Below are 12594 nucleotides of genomic sequence, written 5' to 3'. Positions count from 1 at the left end.
ATCACTTGGGGAGTACTAAAAAACCAGGATTCCCAGGCCCCACTTCAGACCAGTTAAATCAGAATCTCTGGGTCTGACCTAGGTTCAGCATTGCAATATAATTGACATATATAACATTATGTAAGTTTAAGGTGTATAACATGAATATTGGATAAATGTTTATATTGTGAAATAACTATCACAGCAAGGTCGTTTAATACACCTATCACTTTATGTAGTTACAGTTTGTTTATTGAGAACTCTTCAGATGTGTTCTTGTAGCAACTTTCAGATATACAGTACAGTAAATATTGTTAACCAGCACCATGCTATATTACATCCCTAGAACTTACTGTCTTATAACTGGAAGTTTATACCCTTTGATCACCTTCATCCCTCCCACCCCCAATCTGCTCTATTTCTCTGAGTTTAGTTTTTTAAAATTCTACATGTAAGTTAAATTATACAGTATTTGTCTTTTTCTGTCTGACTTATTTCACTTAGCATAAAGGCGTCAGCATTTTCCAGTTCCCCTAGTGATGACAGTCAGTAGCCAGGGCTGAGAACTCGGTTGAGCAGTGATATTTTAAGTCATAGCTAAACATCAATTGTGAAGCTGGTAGTCGGGTTCAGTTAAGCTTTGTTACTACTAATGGGCATCAAATTCTGAACAGGGGAGTCCAGTTTTTAAAAATTGTATTAGTTATAAAAACCAAAGCACATATCTATATTAGTTAACAAGCATAAGCCCTTTTACTCCATTTAAGTGATAATTTTAAAAGCATGCATTGTTTAAATGTGGTTTTCTCTATGCTGCAATGTCTGGATAATGTTACCTTAAAGTTAGAATCTTTGATATCCTTACTGGTGGCTATCCTTAGGCAATCTCTGATGCTAAAGTACCAAAGTATTATTTTTGGCCTGCTTTTCCTAACTTATTTCCTAAAGCGAGTGCCTATATTAACTTATATATGCAAAAGCATAAGCTTTGCTTTTGATAAAATTCTTTTTCTCAAAGCAGGATATATCTTAGCATTAATAAAAGAACATGTGTGTTTAAGGTGAGAATATGGTTCTAGATTTTAAATTTTTTAAATAGACTTTATTTTTTAGAACAGTTTTAGGTTCACAGTAAAATTGAGCAGATGGTACGAAGATTTCACATATGCTTCTGCCTCCACACATGCACAGCCTCCCCCACTATCAGCTTCCCTCACCAGAATCATGCATTTGTTGCAACTAATAAACCTACATTGATGCGTCATTGTCACTTAAGAGTCCATAGTTTACAGTAGGGTGCACACTTGGTCTTGTACATGCATTGGGTTTTGACAAATGCATAATCTCTTTTATTGACGATCTGGAATATCTTACTTATCAGTGTTGATTGCTGGTAGTCATTTTTATAAAGCTGCATCTTATCCAGCATAAGTATTTTCACAACATTTTCTGAATTCAGCTTTAAAATACCCTTTTTCATTATTAATTGAAAAATTAGTAGTGCCAGAATCTGTAACAAATCAAAGTAGCTATCTGATTTTCTATCCTATACAGTTAAGTTTACCCAGAATTTAAATGGGAATAAACTGCTTAAAGAAAGCTTAATATTCCTTAAATTCTACTTAGTCTTGCTATAAGTTAAGAATACCACCCTCAGGGGAAAGGTACATCTTCCTTGAAGAAGTTTACGCATAAACTATATATATTTTTAAATATGAAGGAAGGAGATGGAGTGATCAGGGGAAAAGGAAATAAATAAAGTTAATTGGGAAGATTGGTAACAAAACTTGAGGAGATTTTTATTTGCTAGGTAGAATGGGGCTAAAGATTTGTCCCATAGGTTTTTAGGCATTGAAAAAGGTGGCATGATGCATTAAGCAATTCTCATTGTCTAAGAGAAACGCTTCATACCAAGAACTGGGGCCCTGGCCTGGTACCTCAGTTTATTAGAGTGTTGTCACAATATACCAAGGTTGCAAGTTTGATATCTGGTCAGGGCACATAAAAGAATCAACCAATGAATGCATAAACAAGTAGAATAACAAATTGATGTTTCTCTCAAAAAAAAGACAAACAAAAAAACCCCACAAACTTGAGAACTGGTTAATTTTTCCTTTGCATCTTTGTAAAAAGCCACTGTGAGATAAAGTGAACCATATTTTCAGAAATATCTGGAGTCAATTACAATAGAGCATTTCATAGGGCTGTTATTTTTATAAGACTTCATGATACAGGTAGACGGTATAAGGCCAAGACTGATTGATTCCATCATCTTTTATGCAGCATTGGGAATGCAACTGTGAATGTAACTAAAATTCCTGCCCTCATTGAACTTAAGTTTTTTTTTTTAAAGATTTTATTTATTTATTTTTACAGAGAGGGGAAAGGAGTAAGAAAGAGAGGGAGAGAAACACCGATATTCAATCAGTTGCCTCTTGTCACACCCCCAACTGGGGACCTGGTCCGCAACTCAGGCATGTGCCCTGACTGGGAATCAAACCAGTGACCTTTTGGTTTACAGGCTGGTACTGAATTCACTGAGTCACATCAGCTAGGGCTGAACTTAAAAATAAATTTCTTTTTTTTTTTTTTTGAAGAGACAGATAGTAAATGAATTTTTAATATGCTATCAGGTAGGAATATCTACTATGGATAATAAACACCATTTTAGATAGTGTAGTCAAGTGGCTGAGGAAATATCATTTTTAATAGTTCTCTAAAGAAATGAAGAGTTCAGTATAGTATTTTTTAGAGACCCAAACCAAAGATGATCTGGCCTAATTCAAGAATAAAACAGTTTATGTAGAGAAGCATATCCTAAATTGAAATCCTATGAAATCACTATTTACTGGAAATTAATAGCTGTACACTATGTACACATCTGGGAAGTGCTGCATCATGTGGAAACAGGTTTCTTTACTGTAAGACAACTCAGCCATTTAGAGGGGGAGGGTATGATTTGTAGCATACTCCAAACTTAACCCCAAAACATTCTTTTTCGTTCTTTTTTTTTAAAGGCATATCTTGTAACACCTTGCACAGACTGGAGAGTTTGTAAAAACCTGACTCAGAGGTATACATGGGTTGTGTATATTCTTTATGGGGTTTTCCATAAGCAATTTTTTAAACTTAAAATGAGCATTTGATAAAACTGTCAGCTGAGAATTATTGTGTACTGATTATTATGGGTCAGCTACCAAAACTGCTTTTAGAATTTTAAAGTCAGAGCAATAAAAATATTCAAGGGTACAGTGGTTCTCAACTAAGGCTGTACATTCAAATCACCTGGGGAGCTTAAAACAAAACAAAGCAAAACAAACCTACAACGCCTTGGAGCCCTGCTAGATTTTGGTATTTGGTAAACCACTCCTAATTTTCTTATGTTGTTACAGATTACTACTTAGTTGTATAGTTACAGAATGCGTGTTTCTAGGCAGATATATTGAAGCTATGAAAAACGGTAGTGTTACTTTATTTTTCTTGGAATTACTTTCGTTTGGTTAATTAAGTGCTGCTTATCAGTGCTTTATTTATATAGCTGTTCTTAGTAATGCTTATGCTGTTTTCCTGAATAAGCATGTCTGAATAAAAATGCAATTTTCTGAATTAATGATGTTTTATCAAATGGCCTCAATGTCTTTATAAACAGTCATGCTGGGGGTTCTAAAGGAGTGCCCAGGGAAATTCCAGGATTACTTGACAGGGGTGCTGTGTGTAATAGAAACTGCATAGGCAGTGTCCTAGAAGAGGCCATGAGCTGTTTTTCCGAGATGCAGAGGCAGACAGAGCAGAAGTTCTGCGTGTGGATGGAAAAGTTCACTCACCTTGACACTGGCGAAGAGAACAAGCTGCTTCTGGAACCCAGGGAACTTAAGATGCAGCTAGTTGGCCAAAGCATTTCCCCTGTTGCCTCACCAGGTGCTTACATTCAGGTACCTGGTTCCCAAGAACTGCCACAGCAGCCCTTTGATTCTTATGTGACTTGACCAAATGTTGACAGTACATTAGAATTCCCGAAGACTTGTAACAGGTTTTCAATTAACTTTGCTGAAAATGGGAATATTTCAGAAGAACCCTTGAATCTGTCACAAAATTAATTGTGTTAAGTATCTGCTTTTTGGATTGTCTAAGAAAGAATATGCTTTTGCCCATTGTAAGTTTCTTTTGATGATGTTTTAAAAGTTACAGTAAACAGTTTCTTTTTAAGAAATTAGATATTCAAAACAAAGTAGAGTTTGACAGACTTCAGCTTGAGTTGCATATATGGTTGGAACATAGAACCATATTTATATAACAATGATCCTCATTTTATGCCTTTTCATGCCAAAAATATAAATAAGATATGAAATAAGGACTCTTAGTAAATACAAATAGGTAAGTAGTTAATTCATTTTATCATTTGTTTTCTACAAACACTGTTCAGTCGCTTTTGATTCCAGTGGGGGTTATCACGTAATTAATTCCACTCTGAAGACTATAAATGAACATACTGCATGAATGTTTTCATATCATTGTTCCATATATCATTTAATGAATTAGTTTGATTCTAGTCTTTAATAAATTATTAAATAGCATTTGTATACAGGAAGATTGAATTAATTTTTGAGCAAATATATACTATGTACCTACTGTGCAAGATACTGCAGGGAAAGCAGATTAGACTGGCATTTGGTATCATGCATGAGAAAAATAGTATTTTTCTTTGCTCATAGTTGAATTTTTATCTTGAGTTTTAAAGTAAAGCTCAGTGCCTGAGGCAGTAGTCTGACAGACATCTAGTGAAATTGTCTCGTACCCTAACTTAAAGGGTACCCTCTAGATGAGACAGATTGACATGGTCACTATTATGGGTATGAACTGAGTGAGTTTTTAAGTTACTACTGACTAAGTGAATTAGCTAATGCATTTTTGTTTTCAATCATGGACTGTAAATAAGTGGCCTTGGGCATGTTAAAGGGCCAATGGAGTGTGTCAAAGGAAGAACATATTCACAGGATTGAAAGTCTTGCAACATGGTATCTGTTTGTATGTGTAGTCTAGGATTGGGAAATATGGCTATTTTTTCTGCATTGCTGGGAATATTGTGAGAAACAGCTAAATTAGGATGAAATTTTTCAATAGGAATATGCTACTTTACTAATACTAACTTTTTTTAAAATTGCTTTATTGAATTTACTTAAAATAAAATTTTATTAGTCTTTTCAGTTTATAACAGTCATTTCTCAGCATAAAAAATATTAATTTTAAAATTTAATGAAGTTGAAACTTTGGAAAAATATAATTTTGTATTTTATAAGAGGAAGGATAGATATTATTTGGAGTTTCATATATAAACAATCAAAACTCAATTTATCAGTAACTTTACTCAGAAAAATTGTCACCACTCTTTCAGTTTTAATTCAGATATTTACAACTGGTAAATTAACTGTAATAGACTGAACCCATTTTTTTCTTTTTCTAGCTTTGAACTGAAAAATAACTGTGATTTGGTGTTTTCTTTTTAGAACTCATTGTATGAGAATTGGGAATTAACTTTGGGGAAGCCTTGTTAATGTACTCAGGTCTCATTTAAGAATATATGCATGAATTGATGAAAAAGACTAGAAGTTTTGTCTTTATTATGTAACAACTGTCAGATGTCTATGTAAAATTTGACAAAGCCCTGACCTGTGTGGCTCGGTTAGTTAGGTGGTGTCCCACAAACCGAAAGGTTGTCTGTGTGATTCCCAGTCATGGGACGTGCCTGGGGTGCAGGTTCAATCCCCAGTCGCTGATCAATGTTTCTTTCCCTCTCTTTCTCCCTCCCTTGCTTTCCCTCTAAAAATAAATAAATGAAATCATTAAAAAATCTGACAAATAAGGGTAAGATTTGAACATCAATGCAACTTAAAATATATTTCTTAATATACTAAGCCCTTGCATAACATTAGTATGAATTTTTAATATAAAATATATAGGCGTTTATTATAATGAATGAGTTTTTCTCTGAAATGATAATGCAGCACTTAAGCTAATATTTTTAAAATTGTTTTATATCAGTGGGAAGAGCATATTGGTTTTGGTTGACTGACCAGATTTTAAATAATTCATAATCTTGAAGTTGAGATGTTTTCAGGGAAGTTTGTTCTGTCTTCAGCTTTTTCCTGGGGTCATAGATTTCATTAGACATGGAATTCTAGACAAAAGAAAACATTAACTTAATTTCATCATGTTAACATGACTACTTTCCTATGCACGTATAAACTGCTCAACCATCTAACAGGTTTCTTTTTGTTTTATGATTTAACAGTTGATGTATCAAGCATGTTCTGAAATGCTTTTTTATTTTTAAAATAGGAAATATGAATTCATTTTGAAAGGGTAACATAGACAAATTATACCTAATATTCATTGGATATGTTCTAAGTTTTGTTACTAGATAAATGAGTAAGGGGTCTAGAGTTTTTTTTTCCCATTAAGATAAAAATGAAAAATCACAGTGGAATGGATTATTGAAGATTATATTTTATTTTTATTGAGGTGAAATAGACATATAGCAAATAAAGGTATATAACATAATGATTCAGTATTCGTATATATTGTACATTTATTACAATAAGTCTAACATCTGTCATACACAGTTACAGAATTTTTTGTGATAAGAGCTTTTTACATTAAAAAATATATATTTTATCGATTTTGCTATTACAGTTGTCCCAATTTCCCTCCCTTTGTACCCCTCCACCTGGTAACCCCATTCCCTCTAGCAATTCCCCCCTTAGTTCAATATAAAAGTTCTTTGGCTACTCCATTTCCTATACTGTTCTTAACATCCTTCTCTCTATTTTGTACCTACCAATTTGCACTTTTAATCCTTGCACTTTTTCTCCTCATTCTTCCCCTTCTTGACCCCGCCTGATACCCTTCCAAATTACCTTCATGTCTGTGATTCTGTAACTGTTTTGCTTGTTTGCTTAGTTTGTTTTTCAGATTCAGTTGTTGATAGTTGTGCATTTGTTGCCATTTAAAAGAAATTATTTATTTATTTATTTATTTATTTATTTACTTATTTTTAGAGAGAGGGGAAAGGTGAAAGAGAGGGAGAGAAACATCACTGTTTGGTTGCCTCTCACTCACACCCCCAACTGGGGACCTGATGTGCAACCTAGTCATGTGCCCTGACTGGGAATTGAATGAGCGATACTTGGCTCAATCCATTGAGCCACAGCAGCCAGGTCTCCCATTTGTTGCCATTTTAATGTTCATAGCTTTGATCTTCTTTTTCTTATATAGTTCTTTTTAACATTTCATATAATAAAGGCTTTGTGATGATGAACTCCTTTAGCTTTACCTTGTCTGGGAAGCACTTTATCTGCCCTTCCATTCTAAATGATAGCCTTGCTGGATAGAGTAATCTAGGTTGTAGGTCCTTGCTTTTTATCACATTCAATACTTCTTGTCAGTCCTTTCTTGCTGGCAAAGTTTCTTTTGAGAAATCAGCTGACAGTCTTATGGGAACTCCTTTGTAGATAACTCTGCTTTTCTCTTGCTGCTTTTAAGATTCTTCTTTATTTTTGGCATTTTAATTATGATGTGTCTTGGTGTGATCCTCTTTGGGTCCAACTTGTTTGGGACTCTGTGCTGCCTGGACTTATATGTCTATTTCCTTCCCTAAATTAGGTAAGTTTTCTTTCATTATGTTTTCAAATAAGTTTTCAATTTCTTACTCTTCCTCCTCTCCTTCTGGCACCCCATGATTTGGATGTTGGTATGTTTGGAGGTGTCCCAGAGGCTCCTTCTTGTTTTTTTTTAAATCCTTTTTTCTTATTGCTGTTCTTGTTGAATGTTTTGTTCTTTCTTGTGTTCCAAATCATTGATTTGAATCTCTGCTTCATCCCGTTCTTTGTTGGTTCCTTGTGGGTTTTTAATTATTTCACTTACTGTAACCTTTATTTTTGCCTGGGTCTTTTTTTATGCTGTTGCAGTACCCCAGTGATTTCTTTGAGCATCCTGATAACCAGTGTTTTCAACTTTACATCTGATAAGTTGCTTATCTCCATTTCATTTAGTTGTTTTTCTAGAGTTTTGATATGTTGTTTTTTTTTTTTATTTGGGCCATATTTCTTTGTTGCCTCAGTTTGTCAGTCTCTCTGTGTTTGTGTCTGTGTATTAGGTAGAGTTGCTTTGACTCACTGTCTTAGTAGCGAGGCCTAATGTAGCCAAGGCACCCATCTGGATGAATGTGGTTTCTTTAAATCCTTAGTTGTCAGATTTCCATACAGCTCGATTTTCAGATGTTTGTTTGTGTAGTTTAGTTGTAATTTTTGCTGTAGTTGTGTGTGGAGGTGAAGTGTGTTTACAACTTCCCCTCCATCTTGGCCGGAAGTCTCTGAATCTGCCTGAGGTCAGCCAGGTGGTCCAGGTGGCGGCGCCTTCTTTTTGTGTGATGAGAACTTTCAAGATTTACTCTTTTAGCAGGTTCAAATATACACAACAGTATTGATAATATGACTTATTTGTATTGGAACTGGAACTTTATACCTTCTGACTCCCTTCACTCACACACCACACCCCCATTCCTCTCCCCTTCACCCTACCTCTTGCCCACTGCCCCCTGCCTCTAGCAACCACCAATTTAATGAACTTGGTTTTGGTTTAAATTTGTTTTTTAGATTCCACATATAAGTGAGATCATACGATATTTGTCTTTGTCTGTCTTAGCATAATGCCCTCAAAGTTCATCCATGTTGTTGTAAGTGGCAAGAATTCATTTTTTTTAATGGCCAAATATTTGATTCTATATGGAACATTACTTTGTATTTATCCATTGATTCATTGTGGATAACATTATTTTCATGTCTTGGCTATTGTAAATAATGCTGCATTGAACATGGGGGAGGGCGGGCAGTGCATGTATCTTTTTCAGTTAGTGTCTTTGTTTTCTTGGGATCTATACCCACAAGTGGAATTGTAGTTTTTTATTTTTTGAGGCGCCTCCATACTGTTTCCATGGTGGCTGCACCAATTTATGTTCCCTTCAGCAGTACACAAGGGTTCAAATATAAGCTTTTTAATAACTGATATTTAAGATAAGAATAACATTTTGAGTATTTATTAGTATTAAATTAATAGTTTTGGGAAACCTTTCTATGTAATTTTGGATAAATATTTTGTGGAAAGATGTTTTTGTGAAAAGTGAAACACCAGAATACGTTGACTTATATAGAATATATGCCAAAATCTTAATTTATTTTAAAGTACAATGTGATATTTTGTGGTTTGGAGAGTTTAACATTAAGAACAATGTAGCAGAGACATATATACGAACTTTATCTTGATTTTCAGTTTCTCATAGGGCCTTGAAAATGTGTTGCTGTCTTAAGGAGTATTGTTTTGAAAATCAGTGTTTTTATGAATTGTGCTTTAAAATAAGTAGACCTTTTCCAGATTGCACAATTTAAAAAGTCCTCTTTCAAAAGTATTTGTTTCTTAATAATGCAGAAACATACGGACATTTAAAGAAACATCAAGTATTGAAAGTAGTTTTAATACTGTGTTTTTTTTTTTTTTTTTTAACATGACTGCTCTTGGAGGCTATTGAATTCTTTTACTGAGGCAAAGTCTATATTCCTAGGATTATAAGTACTTACTATTACTGTGAGGTGGGAATTACTTTTGCATTGTGTGGTGGCATTTAAAAAAAATTTTTTTTAATCCTCCACTGAGGATGTATTTATTGATTTTAGATGGGGGAGAGAGAGAGAGACAGGAAGGACTGAAGGGAGGGAAGCAAGGTCAATAGGTTGCATTCCATACGTGCCCCCACTAGGGATTGAACCTGCAACCTAGGTATGTGCCCTGATGGGGATCGAACCCAGAACACAGGATGATGCTCCAGTCAAGTGAGCCACCCATCCAGGATGTGACATTTTTATGTAGGTGTTGTTTTAGAAATGCCTAGTAGTCTTCCCTTAATTTCCCTGAATTCCCTTAATTTTTCTGGAATTTTAAGAAGGGTAAGAGTGTATTCTATTTGAACTCTTTTGTAATTTTTTTTTTCTTAAGATTTTATTTATTTATTTTTAGAGAGTGGGGAAGAGAGGGGAAAAGAGGGAGAGAAACACGGATGTGCAATGTGTGAGAGAAACATTAATACATGGTTGTCTCCCGCACACCCCGAACTGGGGACCTGACCCGCAATGTGCCCCGACTGGGAATCGAACCAGCGACCCTTTGGTTTGCAGGCCAGCGTGCAAGCCACCGAGCCACACCAGGCAGGGCTCTTTTGTAATCTTACAAAGGGCTAATGCTGGAAAGAAACTTCTTTCAACCCATAACATTAATCTAGACATGGTTGAAATGCTATTTATTTAAGAGTAAAATCTCATATCTGGATTACTTCATTTTTCTAATAAGTGCATATGGAATTTAGTTGCTGGTATTAAAAGAAGGCATTATTCCCTCACCAAAGGTAAATGTGTTTTCTGATAATGTCTGCAGATTGCTTTCTGTCTTGTTTGTACTAATTCAGTGTTCTAGGACAATAGAGATCTAATTATTTTAAGCAATTTTTAACCAGCAGATTAGAATGATCTGGTTGTTTGAGCCATTTATTAGATAATAACGCTTTTAATTCTATTGATGCATATTTGTATGTATTATTAAAATTGAGTGTAATAAGAGCCCAAATGAAAATTTAATTTAGAACACAACACAGTGAAATTAAAATCTTAAGATTTAGTATTTTGCATGAAGTGTTTTTTTTTCCCACTTAGAAGTAGAATAAAGGATGCTGTCTTTTAGGGGCTTCAAGAGAAAAACCTGTTTTTTTAGTTATCAATTCAGAGGAATGAGCCTAGTCTCAAGGGTGTGTATGTGGACCTCCTTCAGAATTCTGTAATCATTAATTCTGTGTTTTTATTAACATTATAGTTGACAAGTTGCTAGTGACAGCTAACTGTGCAGTAGTCTACATGGATTTTAATGGATTCATGTCATTAATATAATATCCATTGTTGGCTTCCTAAATGTAAGAAAAATTGTTGCCCACAGTAAAACTTAGTTAAGAGTTATTAAATTGGTAGGGAAAAAAAGTCATTTTATCTTTTTCTTTTAAAATTGTCTTTGAAGGAAGGGTTTTGGACCTCTTGTTTGGTTTCCCTAGCACACTGAGTAAAAGAATATAGAATTTATTTTGCTTTGTTGTTTTTGTCATTCCCTACTGGTATGTATGCAAAAGTCTTTGAATATAGGTATATCTCAGTGTACATAAACTAATATGCAAGCCAGCACATTAGAAATGAAATCATTTAAATCTGCTAGTTAATGAAAGAAATGCAGTAGGAATCCTTTTGTTGAGCAAACAAAGCATGCCAACTTGATATTACTGATAATTTTTTTAAAATATCAACTGATTTTGCCTGATGGTACAGTTAAATGGAAGTTATAGGAAAGATGGTATATAGGCTTTGTGTTATCCTCACTTGTTTAGAATAACAAATTATAGGCAAGTTATCTTATAGAAGGTAACCTTTTAAGTAGTTGTATCTGTTATATTTTGTTTAGCTTATATTGATTTTCTTTCCTGTTTGTATTATTTAAATGGTACATTGAGTGCACAATGAAAAAGATTTCATGGAATACCACATGGCAGAAAATACAGTATCAAACATTTCAGCAAAATTATTAAATTTTATTTATGATTAAATTTGTTATATAAAAATTCTTCTCAAAGAAAAATTCTTCTCAAAATCCTTTCCAAAAATGGTGTATATGCCCTCAATCATTGTATTGGTAAGAAAATTGTGTTTAAAATGTCTATAACAGTTATATGAATTATAAACAGCATGAATAACTTCCAAGTTTCTATGCATACTTTTAATTTTTTTTTATTTCTGTTTTTAATTCCTCTGAAGTTTAAGAAAGTTAGTGGGGATTGAAACCGAATTTTAGTGTACTAGTATTGAGTTGATCTTTTCGTATTATATTAAATTACCACAACATGGAATAGACTACATTCTAAAGAATGAAAGAATAATAATCCACAAGGAAGCTTATTATTTGATAACAATAATGTAATATTCATATTATAATACATAATATTCATATTAGAACTTCAAGATTTGGGAAGAATGTTATCAAATTACTTTGATTTTTATTTTATTGTAGTCTCTTTATATCCTTTATTTAACTGTGCATTTGAAGTATAATAGCTCACCTACATAAATAAAAATTTTAAAAAGGAAATGTTTCTTTTTACTCTGTTGAGGAGAGTGGTGTTATTTTAGCAATTCCCTACAAGTTAATTCACATTAGGTCTTCCTGAATTAACAGACCTGCTTTTCCATAATGAAATGGATGGTATTAGTTTGTAGTTAGTATAACTGATGATAGATTTTACATGTATTTGGGATAATTTTAGGTTTTTGGAAATTGGTATTTTTGAAAAGGAAAACAACAGAATACCAATGTTAACATTAAAGGTCAAGATTCTTTTCCTTTATATGTCCTACAGGTTATCCTATTAAAAATTGAAGAATATTTGAAAATAAAATTTAGACTATTCTGTGGAGTAGTCAAAATGGTGGAACAGATGAATCTTTAGCAGGGTCTGTCAGACATTTGGGTATGGCTAAA

The 12594-nt window shown here is 33.7% G+C and overlaps 1 protein-coding gene and 1 pseudogene across 4 annotated transcripts in view; both read left to right on the top strand.

Moving 5' to 3' along the window:
- The window catches only part of ARK2N (arkadia (RNF111) N-terminal like PKA signaling regulator 2N), a 68242-nt gene that overhangs the window by 29551 nt on the left and 26097 nt on the right, over positions 1-12594 (top strand). The window lies entirely within an intron of this gene.
- LOC150002603 (uncharacterized) lies at positions 3597-4273 on the top strand (annotated as a pseudogene).

Source organism: Furipterus horrens, unplaced genomic scaffold, assembly GCF_987537825.1.
Source record: "Furipterus horrens unplaced genomic scaffold, mFurHor1.1.pri manual_scaffold_8, whole genome shotgun sequence".
Lineage (NCBI taxonomy): Eukaryota > Metazoa > Chordata > Mammalia > Chiroptera > Furipteridae > Furipterus > Furipterus horrens.
Note: the sequence above shows the minus strand (reverse complement) of the source record. Positions and strands in the feature narration are given on the sequence as shown.